Genomic DNA, 16,296 nt, shown 5'->3' on the forward strand with positions numbered 1-16,296 from the left:
AACTTTCAACCCCTCCCCCCGCCAAAACAAACGTGGTCCACCACACCCAGCCTCCCCTCAAAGGCAGTCTGTTCTCTGGGCCTCTCCCCCCTCCCTTGCGGACTGGCCCCCGCCTGGCTGGTCCAGGGGGTCTTATCCTCGACCCCCATCCTCCACCCACGGGGACCCTGCATCTCGGCAAGTGCCCGCAGACAACGCAGGCCAGACCACGGAGGGTTGGAGACCTCTGCCCACAGCAGCTTCACACAGGAGAGGTGTCCAGCCCTTCCCCTCCCTCACCAGACCCCCAAGGGCGATGGGAAGAAAGTGGGCAGCTGGGGGGACGCCCAGCTCCCACCTGGGGTGACCCTTCCATGGGAGCAGGGACCAGGATGCTCCGGGCATGTGTGAGAGAGGCCGCAGGAAGAGGGGAGAGTGTGACGGCCAGGGAGAGGCAGCCCCCCTGTTTTCTTCTTGCCGAGGAGGGGGACTTAACCAGGTGGGGTCCTGAGCCCCTGGCCGCAGGTCTGGGTCATAGCAGAGGTGTTTGCTGAATGAATAAATGAACAAGGGAGTGAGTCAACGGGCCGATGCCACAAGAAAGGCAAAGAGTGTGGCCTCAGCTTTTCAAGGTACAGAGGGGCTTTCCTGGTCCAGATTCCAAGGGGGAATAAGGGCCTTCCTGATGCAGCCAGGGTGATTGTTCCTGGCCCCTTCTAGAATCATCTGGAAGTTAATGCTTTAGAAAACAAATATTTCAGACATCTCAACACGGCCCTCCAAGTGGGAGCCTCAGCAGATGGCCAGAGGTCTGGACGCTCTCCCACACCCCAGATGCATGAGCGCACCACGGCCTTACAGCAGCGTCCACGGGGGACGCAGGCCTCGGCCAGGAAAGTGTCAGAGCCCCCAGCCACCTGCCGGGGCCCCCGCCCCTGGGCCCTGTCCATTTTCCTTGGCAGCTCCTGTCACGGACAGGACATTCCTGAAGACTGAGGCTACATGTCAGGGGTTGGGGGCTGGAGAGGCCAGGCGGGTCCACGGCCGAGCTTCACCTCTGCCTCTCCGCCTCCGTCCTCCCTGCCTCTTGGGCTGACCCGGGAGGTAGGGGCGCGCATCCTGTCTCCCTTCTCACACCCGTGCCAGGGCCTGCCCGCTCTGGCCTTCACCCCTCTGAGGTCCCTCTCTGTCCAAAGCCCACGACACACAGGGCCCGATTCAGGGAGGCCTCGGGCCTGTCACGGTGGCATCCTGGGGTGGGGAAGGCTTCCGGCAGACCCTTCTCTCCTGCTCACGGCCAAGGGGATGCCTGCCCCTGGCACCTAAATGTCCCGGTTGAGTGGTTTCTCCCACCTGGACCGCGAGCTCCCTGAGGACAGACTCGGGGAAGGAGGCCCTCCCACCTACTGTCAGCAGAGCCAGCCTGGCAGGGAACTCAGAGCCGTAGGACCCCCAGGGCGGTGGGCCGAGCACAGTCACGGGCTGGGTGGGAGTGCCCGGCCCACATGCAAAGACCAGGCGGCAGTCTCGCGGGGAAGGTGGAAGGGCTGGCCAGGGAGCAGAGGGACAAGGCTTGGAGGTGGGAAGGGCACCCTGACAGGCCCGTGAGGACCAGCCCCACGCAGGGTGGATGCGCCACACGAGGAAGCACGGACACGTGAGCAGACGGGGTTGTGCCCCTTCCGGGTCTGACCCGTCAACGTCCGCAGAGTGACCCCCAGGACAGGGAGGATTTACAGCACTCCCAGGAGTGTGGAGCCACAAGACGGCAGGAGCCTGGGCCCCGCAGACACCTGGAGCAGAGCCCGAGGGGATGGGCCGCCCTCGAGAGCAGTGAGCCACCGCTCTCAGGAGGACACGGCGGGGGTGGGATTGGCGGTGGCAGAGGCAGCCGTGGGGGACCGTGTGTGCGCGGAGGCCACCAGTCCCCGCGGCTCTGTTGGTCTGGGGTGCAGCAAGCCCACCTAGGACCTGGGCTGGGACCCTCCGACCTGTGGCACCAAGAGTTAGGGCAGCCAGGAGGGGGGGCGAGGTGGGAGGTGTGGAGGTGAGGGTCCCGAGGAGGAGGGGACCGTTGGCCTGCGGAGGCCCTGGTCTCTGTCTCAAGGAGCATCCAGGGCTGTCCTTTATCTCACCCCTCACACCACATATTTCCAGAAAGAAATCATTCCCCATTCCAAAGTGCTCCACGGAGGCGGATTTTTCCATCTGGGCTTTGCTGCTGAGCTCTTTGGAGGAAACTTCTGCGTTAACTCACCTCCCTTGTCCAAGCATACATGGGGCCAATCTGGGGAGGCACGGGGGCTGCTGCTGGGGAGCTGGGGAGCATCGGCTGGGCACACACGGGCCGGTCCCCACCTGCCGGGATGGGACGCTGGCGTTGCTGAGAGTCAGGGGTCTGGGCGCCCCGTGGCCAGCTCTGCAGCGCAGCCCCTGCGACTCCTCCCGAGGGTCCCCTCGCACATCTGGCTAAGTCGGTTCCCACACTGTGCTTCCAGCCCCTCGGCCCCTGCCCCATCGATCACCCGCTGAGGAAATGCCCGCTGCTGTCATCCCGCCCAGACCCGGGGCCTCGCTCTCGCAGCAATGGCCCCACTCGAGCCTCCCCCACTGCTCCCCTCTCCTCATGGCCGCACACCTGGGCTGGGGCTCCGTTTCCAGCCAGCGGACAGACGACCTGGCTCTGAAGCCGCCCCTCCCCCGGCCCCGCTCCCAGATCTCCCAGCCCTTTTCTCCTCCAGGCACATCCAGTCTCCCCTCCTCCCAAAGACGTGCAAACGTGATGCGGGGGGCTCCCCTTCCCGAGCCCCTGCAGCGGCCTCTCTGTCTTTTCTGGTGACACTTCTTGCAATGGTGACTGTCATGGGCTGAACTGTGTCCCCCCAAATTCCTGTGCTGGAGTCCTAACACACAGGACCTCAGAGTGTCACTGTATTTGGAGATGGGGTCTTTACAGAGGGAACCAATTAAGGTGAGGTCACTAGGGTGGGTCCTAATCCCATAGGACTGATGTCCTTACAAGGAGAGGAGATCAGGACACAGACACACACAGGGGAATGACAGCCATCTACACGTTGAGGAGAGAGGCCTGGGGAGGAACCAGCCCTGCCCACACCTGGATCTGGGATTCTAGCCTCCAGGGCCAGGAGGAAATAAATGTTTGCTGTGTAAGCCGGTCTGTGGGACTCTGTTAGGATAGCCAAGCAGACCTGTACAGCGACATTCCTGCCGTGCCTCAGTTTCCCCACTATCTCTTGGCCTGACTGCTTGATTTTCTTGGCTTATTGCCCCCCTTCCCAGCAAGTTGGAAAGGCCCCATTGCAGGACTGTCACAAGCACACCTGCCCTCAGAAGGCTCTTGGTGAGCCTTGCTTTGGGGTGACCAAGTGCACCCCTTGGCCTCCCAGGGCCCTCCACGCTCTGAGGCCCAGGCAGCCCTCCAGGTCACCCAGGCACAGGACCCACAAGCCTGCCCTCCTATCTCTCCCTGCCTTGGGGTGCAGGACGCGTCAGGGCCCACTCCCCTGGGCACGTTGCTGTGGCCTTTCTGGGTCTGGACAGGGACGCCTTTGGAGGCTGAGGCCTTTGCAGGGTCAGACAAGGACCCCAAAGCCCACGGCAGGTGGGGGAGCAGAGCCGGGATATGGCAGGTGAGCTGCTCCCCGTGACCTCACCAAGGGGCGGGGCCTGGCCCCCCAGGGCTGAGTCGGTAGAGCTCAGGATCCTGTCTAGTCACCTGTGCAGGACTGATGGCCAGTGGAGAACTGCCGCCTGTCGCCGGGTGTGATAGAGGGCGCGCCCCTTCTTGAAGGAGACTCGGCACGCCCCGGGGCCAGCGCAAGGCCAGGGGTCTACTTCCACCACGTGTCTTCAAGGCACCCAAAGCCTCCGCACTCCGGCCCGGCACCCCAAAGGGCCAGGGCAGAGGTCAACTCAGAGCTCCCGCAGAAGCCCTGAGCTGACTCTCCCAGCCCGGCCCCTCTCCCGGGAACTTACCCCAGAATCCAGGCTGTTCCAGCCATTCCCGCGGGGTGGCCTTCGGAGGTCTTCGCGGCCCCCTCACCTCTGCCCCACACACTCCCAGTAGCAGCCCAGGCACCATCTGGGGCCACCCACCCCCTCTCTGAGCAATCACAAGGGAGCATCTTCCCAGCTTGGAGCTGTTGGACCTGAGGGCCGGTCTTCAGGGGAGGCATGGGCTGGGGGCCTCCAATGGCCCTCGTGCCCTGGGGATTCCAGCCTGGGGTGCAGGCAGCCCTGTCCGGGAAGGCTCCCTTGATGCACGGAGCCCCTCGCCACCACGGGGAAGCCGGTCTCTCGTCCCGGACACTGGGGTTCTCCTCGGGTCCTGCTGGGCACCTTCGGGCTCTGGACTGGTCAAGCCCAGAATGAGTTGACTGCACTGGAGGCCTGTGGGCAGCCGCTGAGCTGGGCTCTGTGCCGGCACCAGTCAGGGTACCCACACTGGACATGTCCTCCTAGGGCCTAGGGGTGCAGGCAGGGCTCAGGCATGGACCCCATCCTCATGAGGCATCTAGTGTGGAGGGCTGGAGAGGCAGCTGCTGTCCCTCCCTTAGGTCCTCTCAGGCTCAGCAGGGGTCAGAGATGCACCATGGGGTGAGGATACCCAGGGAGTGACTCCCCCTTAGAGGGGCCCCCTGCCCACCCATCAGCCTGTTATTGTACCAAGAAAAGAGGTCCCCAGGCCTGGAACCCCTAGACCAACCTGGCAATGCCTGGGCAGCTGGGAGCACCCGAGGGGCCGTCCCTCCAGCTCCCACTTTAAGGCCCGGTGCTGGGCAGCTCCGCTCCGCCCAGAAGACCCCATGCTGCCCATTCAGCTCAATCCCCATCCCCCAGCCCGTGCAGCTTCCCTCTGCTCTCTGGCCCCCAGCCCCATCTCCACGTGCCCTCTGGAACGCGGTGGCCCCCTCCTAACGAGGACTGCCAGGTCTGGGTGGGCGGCCTGCGTTCCTGTTCCCCTGAACACCCAGTCCGGCCCTGGTTCCCCTTGAGGCCTTCTTCCGCTGGAGGCTTTAGGTGGGTGACTTGGCCAACAGCCAGCTTCAGTTTCACCCCTTAGCCCTCTTCCACCCCTTCCCCCTCCTCCCTCTGCCCAGCCAGGCCCCAGGCCCCCGGGGGTGGGCATCCAGGTAGGGCTGGGCTGGGATCTTGGTGCCCAGGCAAAAAAAGGCCTTAAAAAAATGAGAAGGGAAAATAACCAAACACCTTCTCTCCATCTCTCTCTCTCTCTCTGTGCCCCCTCCCTCCCTCTCATCATAAAATAAGGAATTTATTTTTCTCTGCGCCTGGGGCTGCAAACAGCCACTCCGTCCCGCTGTGCTGGGCCGGGTTTATTTGGGGCGGGGGGACGGGCAGGGGCTGCCGAAGCCATCAGGGACCCTCTCCCACCCCCACTCACAGGGGGGCCTTGACTGCCCCCTCTACTTCCCTTTTCCCTTTGTGGGACTGAGGTTAAACAGAGGGCACCCGGGGCCCACGACTGCACCCACTGACATCTTTGAACTCAGGAGAGCTTTGATGTCTTAACTGTCCCCTGCCCCACACCACCGTCACCCTCTCCTCAAGTAGCGGACGGCTGCCGGGCGGGCTCAGCATGGATGACCCACCCAGGAGTATGAACCTCCACTACTACCCTTTCTGGAGCCTCTGGATCCCTGGAAATTGGTCTCACAAATAAAGCCAGCCAGGGACCATCTTGCCCAGATGGCGTGGAGCTCGACCGCCCACTCCCCTCGCTCCGTGCCCCTGGACCCGTCAAGCGCCCCGCCTGCACGCCCCACTGGTCCAGTCTCCCTCTGCCCGTTGGCCTGCTACCTCTTGGGACCTTCTCAAAGGGACATGCAGCCCTAGTGGCCTCTGCCCTCCAGCCCAAGGGCCAGCTTGGTGGGCACTCCAAGCCCCCAGGCTCCCTCTAGTGACTGGAGCCCACGGGGGTGCTCAGAGCTCCAGCAGGCCGGGGGGACTCCGCAGGGGAGGCGGACTGGTGCCAAGTCACTGATGGGACCAGGCCAAACCCCTCGGCTGGGAAGAGGCCGAGGCCCGAAAGGGGACACCCCATCCCTCTCGCCGATGGCTCCAGGGAGCAGAGCTGGCCTCCAGGCCAGGCTCAGGCCAGGGCCCTTGTCCTGCCTGTCCCTGGAGCCCCTCCACGGGGCGTCCTGTGGGCCGCCCTGGGCTGGGCGTGTGGGATGCTGGGTGCGACACCCGGCTGCCCCTCTGCCCTGCACTTCCCCTCTCCAAAGCCAGGACTCCTCTCAGCTCTGGTTCCCCATCAGCCTGACCACCCTGAGGCCCCTGAGACCCCACATGGAGGCCCCTCTCCCACTTCCCGAGAAGATGCTCAGAGCATTGGCAGATGCGGTGGGGCAGTCCTTTCTGCGTCCCTACATCACCGCCTGCAGCAAGGGCCACCCAAACCCCTCGGGAGCCCGGCCCTGCTCCTACCTGCCCGCACGTCTGTCCAGGTCTGCCCTGTTTCAGGCACATTTTCTGGGTTTTCCTCTGCACCCCACCTAACGAGCCCTGCTGGGCTGGGCTGGGCTGGGCTGGCGGACCAGCTGGGCCCCTCCATGCCCAGCACCAAATGGTGGGCTCCTGTGGTCTGGGGAGACTGTGGTGGACAGAGACCCCCGCCTCCCCCAGAACATGACCTGGACCTGTGGCTTGGAGACCAGAGTGCAGGTGGGAGCCCCTCACCTCCGGGGGGTCGGCAGGGAGCCTGGCTCTGGACGGGTTTTGGCCTCAGACAGAGGAGAGGGGACAGAGGAGGTCGGCTGAGGGGGTGGAGGGGGTGGGAAGTCCCCAGGGGGAGGGGCTGCTGCCAAGAGGAGAGGAGGGGTCACTGGGGGCACTGAGAGCACTGGGGGCACTGGAGGAACCGGGAGCACTGGGGGTACTAGGGGCACTGGGGCAGTGGGGGCACTGGGAGCACGGGGAGCACTGGGGGGCACTGGAGGCACTGGGGGCACTGGGAGCACTGGGGGCACTGGGAGCACTGGGCGCAGGAGGCCGGACGCGGGTCTGAAAGCCTCCAGCAGAGAGAAACACAGGTAGGTTGCACAGCACCTGTGGGACTCGCCTCTCCCTCTGCCCTTCCAATGGAGCCCGGGCCCACATCTGTCCCAAGACCAGCCCCCTGACCCTCGGGCCACCTTGAGCAGAGAGCCGGGACACCCCCCCCCGCCCAGGGGACCCCCCTCAGCCCCTCCCTGGGCCTTGGGATGTTCGTGTGTGGCCAAATGGCGTGTGCCCATGGGGCCAGCTGGCCACTCTCCCACCATGGCTGTCCCATTGCACACCTGGCCTGACACCTCTGACAGCAGAGAAGGCGCTCAGCCCGCCCCACACTTAGAGCCCATGGAACATTCCAGCAGAGACAGTCCCCTGGGGCTGGGGTCCAGCGCTGAAGGTCCACATCCCACTGCCCCCACGTGTCCATCTTGGCCTGGCTTTCAGACCCCCAGCCCCACCCGCTGTCTGTCCATCTGACCCAAGCCCAGAAGCAGAGCTGGGTCCCCGCTAACCACGGGGCTGGCAGCCTGGAGTGGGCCCTGGATTGAGGGTGATGTCACATCCTGTGAACACATTAGTGAACCGGCCAGGCCACGGCTTCCTCTCTGTCGGCCAGGCGGGGCCTGGGTCCTGAGCAGTGAGGGGTTAAGCCTGGACACAGCTCCGGCTTTCTCTGCCCCCCCACCCGCACCCCGTCCCACACTTCCCCAGATGCCCCCGGCCCTGTGCATTCTCCTTCCTTCTTGTCCTCTCCCCACGGCCTCAGCCCCCACCCCTGCCCCGCTGTCTCCTGGTCCACTCTGGCTCCCTCTGGCCACAATGTTTCTGGGGGTCTTCCAGGCTGCTCTCTGGGTCCCCCCTAAGCTAGCACGTGCATTGCCCTGCGGTGGGAGCTGGGTGGAAGCCCCCCAGGTGGTCCTGGGTGTCCACAGGGCCTGGTGGGTGGGCAGAGGCTGGGGGCGGGACTCAGGCCAGCGTGGCCCCCTGCCGCCACCCCACCCGCTGTCCAGCCGCTGCCAGGTTTCTGAGGGCACTGTTATTAACATTATTATCATAGCCCCTGGAGTGATTTATTCAGCGTACAGCCTTATTGATTAGGCTGACCTCCCAGGGTGGTGGGGGAAGGGTGCCTTGGCTCCGGGGGTCTCTGGTCTGGGGGGGGCCCGCCCGCTGGGCGCCCCGGGGCATCCGCCCGAGTCTCGGCCCCCCCAGCCCCCGGAGAGGGCCCAGCCTGAGGGAAGAGACAGACCCTCCTCCTGGGAGCCCTGAGACCGGAGAGGCTGCTCAGACCCGAGGGGCAGCGGGCAGTGGCGCCTGCAGCCCGTGGCCGGTGCAGAGTAGAGGCCGGCCCGGGGCCCCTGCGCCCCGCCACCGTCTCTATGTGGGGGGGGGCCTGTGGGGACCCCCCCCAGGGCAGCCCCAGAGCCCTGGAGGCATCTGTGCTCACCACCGCTATGGGCGGGGGCTCGCTCCAGACCTGCAAGTCCCAGCCCCCCACCCCGGGCTCCTCCACACAGATCCTTTCTCACCCCCCAGACCCGCTGCGAGCCTGCAGGGGAGGGCTCCGTTGTCCCAAGGGAGCCGGTGGTCCCGTCCTCCTTCAACGGCTTCAGGGTACGGTGGGCATCATGATCACGGGCCCCCAGAACCTGCTGGCCATGCCCCGGGCCCCCGGGAGTCCCCACCAGGGCCCCCAGCCACGACTGGGATGTCAAGGCCTCGGCCGCCCCGCCAAGATGAAGCTCTTGTCACACCGCACCCCCAGTGGTGTCCCCCAGCCTCCAATTCACTGGGACCCCAGAACACCACACAGGCCCCATTGCCCCCCGAGTCCAGAGAAGCTGGGGTGCTGGGCCATTGAGAAGTTGGGGCTCAGTGTTGGGATCCGAGGGGCGTGGTGGCTGTAGAGGGTTGGGTGCTGTGGGGACAGCCTGGGCCGCAGAGGCCATGCCTTGTGAGGAAGGCCTTCGGGGTGTGTGTCCGCGGCTGGGCGGGGCTGGAGGGCGTGTGGGAGGGTGGAGCACCCAGGGCCTGGGTGCAGAGGGAGGCTGCGTTCCTTGTAGGAGGAGGGAAGGCAGGCAGGCGCCTCCCTGCCCTGGGGGCTAGGTGCGGGCTGCCACTGATGGGATCAACTCCAGTTCTGATCTGAGGCTGCTAGGCTGGGGAGGGCTTGGTATCAGCCCGCTGGCCCCCCGCTGTGATCCGCGGTGCAGGAGAGGGCAAAAGAGACCCGAGGGGAGAGGGGACCCAGGCTGGTACTGCACCCCTCTCTCGGATGTGGGTCTCGGGGTTCTCCCGAGGGCTGAGGACGGAGGGGTTCCAGCAAGGGGATATGCAGGGAGGTGAGGCACAGCGACCTGGGGGTCTGGGCGGCATGGAGCCCCATGTGCTTGGAAGGAGGCTCAGAAGAGGGGGGTCTCCTCGGGGAGAAAGCCCGGACTCACGGGTCCGGCCTCGGCCCCAGAAAGCTCAAGCACGTGGCGCTCTCCCCCGGGGGCCCTCGTCCCCCTCCAGCCAGGTTGCATCAAGGGGCCCAGGGGTCCCCTCCCTGCAGCTCGGCTATCCTGTCCTCCAGGAGCGGGGCCCAAGCGGCCAGGACTCCCGCGGGCACCTTCCGTGGAGGGGAAGGAGGCAGCTGCAGCTCCAGTTCCAAGGCGCCTGGAGCCTTCTCCGCCTGCCCTTCTTAGGGCTAATAAAAGGGACTGTAAGCCCTGTATGTGTACAAAGCGCCCCTATAAATGGCTCCCGGTAATAAGGACGTTCGCAGCAGTGTGGCCGGAGAGGGGACATCATCCCCAGCACGGCCCAACCCACCCAGGGACAGGGACAGGGACAGGGACAGCCCCCACCCACCCTGGGGCACGACCCTCTCCAGGACCGGCTGGACTGGACTGAAAGCCCCCCAGGCCAGTGACGCAGGAGGGGCTCCGGGAGAGGAGGGAACAGGGCTGCGCTCCGGCCGCCCCTCACCCAGGGCTCTCGGTCACAGATACCGGTGGCTCCGGTGGCCGGCCTCTAGGAGTGAGGTGGGCTGTGGCCTCTCACCTCCACGTGGCTTGTCCCCCAGCCGCGAGCGTTGGTTTCCTCCTATGACTCTGGGGGCATCGGCTGTGGGCACGGGGACGGGCCTGTATAGGCGTCTCACTCCAGGCGCCGGCGCCCCAGTCTGCCTCCCAGCCCCCAGGAGCCGACAAGCTGGGGCAGGGGAGTGGGTGCCAGGTCCAGGCCCAGGGTGACGACGTGGGTGATGGGAGGCTTGGGCTGGGTCACGAGCTATGCCGTCCCCTCGGCAAAGCCCCGAAGGAAAGCTCTGGGAATTAAGCCTTGTTCCCACGCCTACCACCCCACCCGGCTCCGACATGCTCCATCTCTGGCGGTGCCCTGGCAGGACAGTGATCACCCTTTAAGGCGACTCTCCCATTAAGCTTGCTCAGTAACGTGCTAAATGGAATCCGAATCCGAGGTGGGGCCCAGGGGCGGCCACAGCGAGTGACAGGTGGAAGGGAGCCCCCGGGGCCACACTTACGGAGTGTTCTGCCCCCCGGCTGTCAACCTAGGGCAGATGGCCTCCCTCCCGTGTGTCAACTCTCCTGTCCTTGTCTGACCCAGAGCGAATATTTTCCCTGTAATGAAATTCTTGGGAAGAACCGCCAGCTTCTGGCTCGCAGCAGCATCGTCCCCCACAGAACATGTGGTCCTGAGGCCCTTGGTAAAAGTGGGAGTTGTGGCCGCACACAGGGTGAGCTTGGAACACTGATACCCAAACGGCACTGCTTGCCCATCACCCTGGTGTAAATAGTGTCCGCACGCTGGTTCTCAAGACATGACAGACGTCACCGGGCACAGACAAGGGAAGAGAACCGGCGGTCATGGGCCCCTGATCCACCCCACACCCCTATGCCCATGACCCTGGGGGGCTCTTTACTTCATTCCCAGCCTTCTCTCTCCCATCCAGGCCACCTGTCCTGACTGGGCCTCCTCCAAGCACCCAGCATCCCTTGGAGACAGAGAGGAAATCAGCTTGAGTAAACGAATCCCCACAGGGAAGGGACGTCACTGCAGGAACTGGGGCTCTCGCCTTCTCAGCACCCTCGGTTGCCCCAAGTATCCACAGGGCAGACGCCCAGGGCTGGGGGTGCAGGGCTGTTATGGAGTCCACTGGGCAGCTGGTGGGGCTGGGGCTCCCAAGAACGATGCTCGGGGTGGGCTCTGCACCCGCTGCCGTCTCGGGAGCCTTCATGTCCCACCAGGAGCCAGGGCAGCCGGTCGCCCTGGCAGAGATGCTGTCCGTGCCCCTAGCACCACTTTGTCCGCTTTGCTGCACCCCTGGATTGGGGGTGTCCAGGGTCAGCAGGGCCTTCACCTCCACTGCAGGTGACAGAGACTCCTACATCTGTCGTGGAGAGCAAGGAACAGGGCGCGAGGCCTTTCTGCCACCACCCTGGTGCCCGGCTCCTGTCACCTCACACCTGGGCTGGGGCAGCTGCCCCACTCCGGGTCCTGCACACAGCAGGCGCTCTCTGCCCGGTCAGCCTCGAGGCGGCCCCAGGGCTGCCCCCGACCCCTGCTGTCCTTCCTCTGCCAGCCATCACACGGTAGGGGCACCAGCTGCCAGCCCGGGTGATGGGATGGATGCCTCCCTCTGCCCTCCGTGTTGACAGAGGACTTGAGGGGGCAGCGCGGTGGGGACCAGAGGGCAGAGGCCGCTCTGCTGACCACCTTCTCGGCAGTAGTCGTCCCGTTTCTGAGCCCAGCCTTGCTGGCTCCGGGTGGACGGCCCAGACTTGTGAGAATCCAGGGCTGCTGCTCCTTCCAGGCCTGCCCTGGGGGATGGGGAAACTTCTGCTCAAACCCCACCATTCTGCAGAACTTTCCCATGATGGGATGTTCTGGATCTGCGCTGTCCAGCCTGGGAGCCCCCAGAATGTGCCTCCTTTAAATTCATCACGACGTAAAAGCAGCCTCGCGTAGCTGAGTGCCTCCTGTTGGACGGCGCAGATTTTAAACCGCGCTCTCAGGATCAGAAGTGGAATCCGAGAGGCAGCCACACGCATCGTTCTGCCCCATAGTGTAGAGTCGCTGGGGAAAGTGCAGGATGCCCAGGTAAATCTGAATTTCAGGTAAACAAAGAATGTTTCCCAATACGAATATGTGCCATGCAATATTTGGACACTGCTGGGGACATACATATATGCTAAGCAATTATTTGTCTTCGTCTGAAATTCAGATTTTACCAAGTGTCCTGTATCTTGTTAAAAATACCTTATTTAGTTAGTTAGTTCTTGCTCTGTCGGGTCTTAGTTGTGGCACGTGGGATCTTTCGTTGCGGTGTGCGGGCTTCTCTCTAGTTGTGGCGTGTGGGCTCTGTAGTGTGTGGCACGCGGGCTCTCTAGTCGAGGCACGCGGGCTCAGAAGTTATGGCGCGTGGGCTTAGTTGCCCCGTGGCATGTGGGATCTTAGTTCCCCGACCAGGGATCGAACCCCCGTCCCCTGCATTGGAAGGCAGATTCTTTATCACTGGACCACCAGGGAAGTTCCATGTCCTGTATTTTTATTGGCTAGTCTGGCCACCCTATAAATTACAAGTTGGTCCTTCAGCAGCAGGACAGTCTGGGTCCAGACTAATCACTCAATGGGCAGGCCGAGCAGGGGGTGGGGATGCCAGCATTGGGTCTGCTGTTGGTCCCTGAGGACAGACTGAGTCATGGCCGAGCACATGGAAGGCAGGGCACCTGCAACCCAGGCTGCCTCTATTGACCGTGCTCCGCAAGGGTTCCTGGGGTCCTGCCTTCCACATCTCTACCCTTGGACGCTGGTTCTGCCAGTCCACGTCCGGACAGTTGGTTCGAGATGTGGGGAGGCACCCCAGGCCTCCAGCCCACGCAGCCTGCCCAGGGGTCCGGGCCGCTTCCTGGGTGGCCTGGCGGGCAGAAGGTCCACTCCTCCAAGGCCTCCCGAGGCTCCGGGGGCGGGCTGCCCCGCCCTGGAGTGCAGCTCTAGAGAGCCCCCAGCTGCGGCCGGACTCTGATTCTGTCCCGTCTCCTGCACTGGGAGGACTGGGCCCCTCTCTGCACTCCGCCTGAGGCTCTCCCACCCCCTCCCCCAAGGGTGTACGGAGCAGCACTGGGAGGGGGCTTGGTGGGGCTACAAGCTCGGAAGACAATTCCTTCCTGACTGCTTGAAGGGCCTCACGTCTAGGAGGGAGAGGGGGCCCTGTGTATGTGCACAGCTGTGTGCAAATGTGTGCAAGTGTGTGGACACGGTGTGTGTGGATGTGTGTGCGGTACGGCTGTGCCATGTGCGCTCACGTGTTCCCTGGGGGAGGCAAGGCACGGGGCTGGAGAGCCACCATCGCAGTGGATGGGTCTGGACCAGGGCCACCCCTCCCCGTCCCTGTGTGCCGCCATCCTGAGCCGTGGTAAGGGCCCAGGGACCTGGGTCCAGGGCCTGGCCTTGGTCGCCAGGCTGAGATGTGGCCCTTCTCCCCTCCTCTCCCAGGACGAGGGACATTGCAGGACCAGGACAGTGGAGGATGGTGGGTTGCACTTTGCGGGGGGGTGGGGGGGGCTCCAGCCAAGATGCAACTGGGGCTTCCCGACCTGGCCTGGAGACAAGGGGGACTGTGTGAGGGTCCCCAGCACCCCACCTCCCCATCCTGGCTTCTCGGCTCTCCCACGCCGGTGAGCAGCTCGAGTTTTTGGGATGCTGACCCCCCACAAGAGGCTGCCTCCTGGCCATCTCCCCCTGGGGTCCTGCTGCTGGCTGTGGCCTCTGTCCTTGTCTGGGACACCTCCTGCATGTGGGCCCTGGAGGACCCACTGCCCTGATGGAGGGTGGGTGAGACCCCTGTCTGTTGTGAGCTCTGCTGCCTGGGGGTCCCCGTGTGATTTGCAAATGTAGATCGCATTTGGTTACATTTAATAGAGGAAGGAGAGAAGCGTTTCTTCTGAAACCACCTTGTTGGCCCCAGACCAAGTGCAGGAAAGCAAGGACATCAATCTTTCCCCTTTTAAAGCAAGTTTTCTTCTTTTGTTTTTTTCAAGGAAAATAATTCCAGACTCCATTTTTCCTTTGTGCCTTCCAGACAGGGACCCCTCCCAGGGCTGCGGACCCCAGGCTGGGGCAGATGGGGCCTCCCTCCACCCCATCCCCGGGCTGCCACTGTTGCCTACAGGGCAGCCTGGGGCCCCGAGCTGTGGCTGCACCCCAGCACCTGCTCCCGAGGGGCAGGGGGTCCAGGGGGCTGGGTGCAGGAGCCCGCAGGTGGGGGCGTGTGGACAAGCCATCCCCAGGAGAGGCTGGGGACGTGGGCTGGCACCCAGCCAGTGCCCAGGCTGCGCAGAGACCCCTTGGAGGCGGGGGGTGGGGGGGCTCCCATAAGGGCTCAGCTCTTCCCCAGGCTCACCTCCAGAGGCCTCCAGCCCCCCTCAAGGCCTGGCGTCTGTCCTCCCCTGCCTCCCCCACCCCCTGAGGCCTCCCGCAGCCAGGCCTTTCTTGCTCCTGCATCCTCCCTCACATCCGGCCCCCACTCCCCGGGGTGCTCGGGTTTCCTGGCGCCTTGGAGGCTTGAGCCTCCCGCTGGACAGCATAAAGGATGGTCAAGGTCACGTAGGTCCCCCCTGCAGGAGGAAAGAAAGAAAAGCCTTCTCCCAACTGGCAACCAGGCCAGAGCAGACAGAGATCCCTTTGCCCCAAAGGGCTCTGTCACCCCAGACACCCCTCTTTAGCCAACAGGTATATTTCTGAGGGCCAGTCAAGTGGGCGGTGGGTCCCAGGGACTCCAAGGCCCTGCCCGCCCTGCCCCTGTGGAGCACCTTCCCCAGAGGGAGGGGTGGGAAAGCTCGTTGCTTAAGAGGACGTTGGGAGGGCCACCTGGGCAGGAAGGCTCGCCTCCCCGAGGACAACTGCTCAGATCGTCCTGGTGCACCGCCCTCCACCCCACCGCCGCCCGTCGCCCACAGCCTGTCTGTGTGTCTGCAGTGCGTCTGCAGAGTTTTCCAAACTCCATCCCTGCTGGGCCTCCTGGGTCAGAAAGGCTTCTCCTGCACCTGCTTGGTGCCCAGAGTGGGTACGAGAGCAGGCTCTTCCCCCGCTGGTAGGGGGCTGTCATCTCCCAGGGGGCACGACCCCGTCTTCTGCCCCCCACCTTACCCTCCAGCTCCTGCCACCCGATGGGCACGAATAACCACGTCACCCATGGGGAGACCCCAGGGCAACCCACAGGAGACCCCAGGGAAACGTCAGTCCCTCTTCCATCCTCGCTCCTGTGCCTTGGCCCCTGGCTTCTCAGGGGCTACCTTCCTGTCCCCAGGTGGCTGCTGGCTGCTGGGGGCCCTGCCCTCTCCTGACGGGGCTGTCCTGCAGAGCACAGCGTGGGAGTCCCGCAGCCAAGCCTGCACCCTGGCCTAGGAGCCGGCAGGCAGTCGGCCTCGGGAAGGTCCCCTGACGACTGGCGGGAAGGGCAGCCAGCCACCACAGTGGGCTGAACAGCAGAGGGCCAGGTGCACGTTTGCAGGGAGAGCTGGGTCCGGGCAGAATGCCCACTGTGTACCCGCCTCAGGGGATGGCCTGGGGTGCCAGCAAGGAGAGGACAGGACGGATGAGCCTTGGGCCTCGGGCATGGGAGCATGGAGGCCGGGAGAGCTGGCCAGTATGGGGAGGAGCTGTGGCCAGGCGTGGAGCCGTGTCCTCGTGGACAGGAGGCTCCGGGGGAGGGGGCCGTGAGTCGGGGCCAGAGAGGAGAGGAGGTCCTGGCATCTGCACCCTGGAGGCCCAGAGGCTCCCATCCCCAGACCGGGTGGGGTCAGTCTCGCCCCCTGCTTGGCAGATGGGGAAACCAAGGCCTGAGAGGGAGTGGGTTTGCCCGAGGCCACAGAGCCCTGAGCGGCAAAGCCCACGGGGAAGCCTCCCACATCCTCTGCACTCTCCCGGAGAGGGACCTGCCTGATGGGGGCCTCCGGGCAATGGGCAGATGCAGTGGCTGCTGTCTCCGGGGCCCCCAGGACCTCAGCAGCAGGACGGCTGGGCGCCGACCCGACAGGCGTTCCAGGAAGAGCCTCTCCAAGGAGCCAAGCTCCCAGATCTCTCGTCCCCGACCAAGGAAAGCAAACACGGGAAGCGGGAAGCAGTTGAAAGTGAGAAACTTTAGCAAGTGAGAGCTTGTGAGGCCAAGGGCCTCCAGGAGAGAGACATCACGCGTGAAGCATGGCCCAGGGCCGCCGCGCGTTCTTTCCATGGTCAGCAGCTGCTCCTTGCGGCCCCCCCCTGCCTGGGCCCTCTCCC

Source organism: Neophocaena asiaeorientalis, unplaced genomic scaffold, assembly GCF_003031525.2.
Source record: "Neophocaena asiaeorientalis asiaeorientalis breed wild unplaced genomic scaffold, Neophocaena_asiaeorientalis_V1.1 scaffold43, whole genome shotgun sequence".
Lineage (NCBI taxonomy): Eukaryota > Metazoa > Chordata > Mammalia > Artiodactyla > Phocoenidae > Neophocaena > Neophocaena asiaeorientalis.